Below are 4310 nucleotides of genomic sequence, written 5' to 3'. Positions count from 1 at the left end.
GCCTACCAGGCTCCCCCGTCCCTGGGTCTACCAGGATACAATTTCTTGGAAACTTAATTCTGTACGTGGAAGTGAAAGATTCATAATCACTTTGGAATTCTGACATTTATATTGTAGAAAGCTCATTCAAATATGGGGAGAGAAGTGTTGTATTCAGGCATCCTGTTCCAATTACAATACTTAAAATAGTAAAGTGTACATGATGCAGTAGGAATATAGGAAAAAAGAATGATTTAATTTGCCTGGATATGGGCTACAAGCTTTAACAGTATTAAGTTCTCTTCAGGGAAATATTTTTCTCTTGTAGTTTTGCTTGGTTTGTTATGTGAACTTTATGCCTTATTCTGTTTTAGCAGCTACGTACTCTAATGAATAGATCTCTCTCTCATACACACACACACACACACACACACACACACATACACTCACTTTGGACTTTCACAGTCATCATTACTAGTGTACTTACAAGCTGAATTCATTTTTAAATATATCATGATTAAACAGTCAAGGCATATTAATGATAATTGTTTTGGTGTAGCAATGTCTATAATTTAAAATACTTCAGTCACAGATAGGATGATATCAGGCAAATAACAGTTCAAATTAGAGTTTAAAGCATTCCCCAATCTGAAATTCACTGTCCAGAATTAGATCATCTTAATATGAAATGTCATTCTAGGGAGAACTACAAGCCTCTGCTATCTTTAACTTGATCAAATCAAGAGGTTTTGTTATTTTACATCATTGTAATCTACATTTGTAAAATTAATGGTATACTAGCTAATTATTGGTAGGTATGGATTTTCATTGATGTAATTAATAATATTGGAAACATGTTATCTGAACAAAAGATTTTTGGAGCCATCCTTCTAATTTGTATTAATAGGTATAAGAATCTAGCCAGCCTAATATATGTTCCATACACCAAGGAAATGCTCTGTAGGCTTACTTTCAAACAAAACAGTTCAGATGAGGCTTGGACTACCTTTTATGCAATTTTTTTTTTAGTTTTTATTTTTTAAATTTTAAAATCTTTAATTCTTACATGCATTCCCAAACATGAACCCCCCTCCTACCTCCCTCCCCATAACATCTTTCTGGGTCATCCCCATGCACCAGCCCCAAGCATGCTGGACATAGACTGGGGATTCAATTCATGATAGTATACATGTTAGAATGTCATTCTCCCAAATCATCCCATTCTCCCTCTCCCTCTGAGTCCAAAAGTCCAAGATTATATATGTGTCTCTTTCCTTCTTGCATACATAATCGTCATTTCTATCTTCCTAAACACTTATTGTACCAATTTGCATCTAAGTAATAAAAGAAATGAAAGGCAGGATTTTCTGAGCTCATAGAGGGTTTGTGACTATTTGATAATTTCTAGAGGAATTTGTGGGAGAGTTGGCTTGCTGCCTAATTAATTTCAGTTATTGGGAAATAGCTATCTATTGCTTACCTCATACTCTTGGAGATCAAATGATAAGAATCTAACAGTTCTACATCACAAAGCTATTTCAGACCTGTTCAGTGCAGCCAGTGAGAGATGGAGTAATAGGATCGCAAGGAGGAGAGTGCATGGAAGCAGAAGATGCATTTTGAAAAATGAGTAGTATGACCAGAAGGTGTGAGGGGAAACATTTCATCAGGAGAATACTATGAGATTCTCTCAAGGCAAAAAACAGTATGACTTAATCATTCTAACAGAAACTGGCTGAAACTTTGGAGTTTTAGAGTAGAAAAATAGGCAAAAGCAAGATTATAAAGAGATATATATGATCTACAGAAGTACTTTTCAAACTTTTTAAGGCACAATTCATAATAAAATGTATTTTCTATTACATGAGCATAAACACAAAAAATTAAAATTTTACCAACTATTGCATCTTATGAGGTAATAAATGCATACTTTATATTCTAACCTTATGTTTCTAGTCTATTTCATTTTATTTTGTTTAAAATCCTGGTTTTGACTGACTACATTGATTTTCTAACACATCGCTGGATCACTCTTCCCAGTGTCAAAACTCCACCCTGAGGAAACTCTGCCCTATAGAAAACTGGGCAAAACGTTAGTATGACATATTGGAGCTACTGGGAGGTTTTAAACATTTGTGATGACTGGAAAGATTGTTGCATTGGTAGTATACAGAATGGATTAGAAGTGTGAGGCTGGAGGTGGAGAAGAGTGCTAGAAGATTATCACCATAGTCCTAACAGGAGATTATGAGTACAGGAACTGGGCATTAAATTTGGGGATTGGCAGCAGGGAAATTTAAGAGATAAGTGAATAGAATTAGTGGGATTTGCTCACTGGTTATATCTGGATATTTGGTGTTGATGAAAGAGGTGAAATTACTGACAGAGAAGACCAGGAATATTACTGAAAAGGCTTGCTAGATGGAAGGGGGTCCCTCTCCAGCACTTTATAAATCTGACCAAAGGCTGATAGTCTGAGTGCATGCTGTGCACTGTGGGTAATATCTTCTTTTTGCTGGATGGTGATATAGCTCAGAGCATCTGTTGGATCTCGCTCACAAGGATCATGAAGACCAGGACCCCCAGGAAGTAGAATTCCAGATGCCAAACACTCCATTACTCGTCTCAAGGCCTCCCCAGCGCCCAAAGTTCTATTACAAGTACCTATAGACTGTTCACGTATAAGCTCTAGTGGCCATCCTTTTAATGGTGCCCATGCGGGGACTCTGTTGCGCAAATCACGGAGAATGCAGAGGACAATTACACATGACTTTAATCCATTTGCCCTTGCCTGAAACCATTTGGCATGTCGAAGAGACGGCAAGGCATTCAGGCATTTCTGCCTGTCCAATTAATCCGGAGGATCTTTCATCGCAAGCTTTTCTCCATCATTCTTCTCCAATTCGTCTCTAATTAGAGGGGAAGTATCACCTTCAAAGTTAGCATAGGTTCTTTTGTATTCCGAATTATAATAGATGCCTCATCGACACATTGTTCCATTTGATATTTCTCTTCTGTGAGTTTCTGAGTCTGAATAGGAAGATTATCTTTGACTGTATTTAACAGGGTTTCTGTGGGTTTGGCTTTGCACATTAAAACCAGCTCCAAGTCCATATCATCTTTAATCAACAAGCCTTTTGCAACCAGGCCAATCCTCATTACACCACACAATGTCCGACCACCTTGATCCTTGGAATAGGTGTCTACAGCCTCTTCCCTCTTTACTTCTGTCTCCCCCTCTGCTTTTGTGCCTTTACTTGTTTCATCCAGCCAATCTGAGACATGTTTAAGAGCACACTCAACAGTAGATACCATATTCTGAACAGCTTCAACTTCCTCCAGAGATGGATAAATTGTCGAATGTTTCACCATTACATGGCGATCATCATTAGCAAAAGATCCGATAGGTCTCATGGTTTTCTACAGTATTTTAGCTTCTTCTTCCGATCCTTTCCCCTCGTTCTTGTCGTCTTCACTAGACACTGCTTTGTGTGACAGTACCTCCTCATAAGCCTGAGTCCCCTGATGGCTCAGAGTCAATATGGCAAAGATATCTGAAGGCTTGTTCTTTAGAGTACGCACCGCTGTGCTCTGCCCGCGCCCGGTCCCTGCTCCAGCTCCGCTGCCACCGCCACCTCATCAGCCTGCGTCTCCGGCTCCTCAGCCCAGTGGCGGCGGCGGCGGTGGCTGCTGCCCTGGTGGTGCTCGTGGCTCCGGTCTCCTGGTTTGTCAATTTTATTTGTCTTCTCAAAGAACCAGCTTTTGGCTTTGTTGATTTTTGCTATGGCCTCTTTTGTTTCTTTTGCATTTATTTCTGCCCTAATTTGCAAGATTTCTTTCCTTCTACTAACTCTGGGGTTCTTCATTTCTTCCTTTTCTAGTTGCTTTAGGTGTAAAGTTAGGTTATTTATTTGACTTTTTTCTTGTTTCTTGAGGTATGCCTGTATTGCTATGAACTTTCCCCTTAGCACTGTTTTTACAGTGTCCTGCAGGTTTTGGGTTGTTGTGTTTTCATTTTCATTCATTTCTATGCATATTTTGATTTCTTTTTTTATTTGTTCTGTGATTTGTTGGTTATTCAGCAGCGTGTTGTTCAGCCTCCATATGTTGGAACTTTTAATAGTTTTTCTCCTGTTATTGACACCTAATCTTGCGTTGTGGTCAAAAAAGATGCCTGGAATGATTTCATGTTTTTTAAATTTACCAAAGCTAGATTTATGGCCCAGGATGTGATCTATCCTGGAGTAAGTTCTGTGTGCACTTGAGAAAAAGGAGAAATTCATTGTTTTGGGGTGAAATGTCCTATAGATATCAATTAGGTCTAACTGGTC

At 38.7% G+C, this 4310-nt stretch overlaps 1 pseudogene; it reads right to left on the bottom strand.

The window, feature by feature from the left end:
* Positions 1-2375: 2375 nt before the first annotated feature.
* LOC101121930 (spermatid perinuclear RNA-binding protein-like) lies at positions 2376-3646 on the bottom strand (annotated as a pseudogene).
* Between the last annotated feature and the right edge of the window lie 664 nt (positions 3647-4310).

Source organism: Ovis aries, chromosome 4 (assembly GCF_016772045.2).
Source record: "Ovis aries strain OAR_USU_Benz2616 breed Rambouillet chromosome 4, ARS-UI_Ramb_v3.0, whole genome shotgun sequence".
In the NCBI taxonomy this organism is placed as follows: domain Eukaryota; kingdom Metazoa; phylum Chordata; class Mammalia; order Artiodactyla; family Bovidae; genus Ovis; species Ovis aries.
The sequence above is the reverse complement of the archived record's forward strand: the minus strand, read 5'-3'. Positions and strand labels throughout refer to the sequence as shown.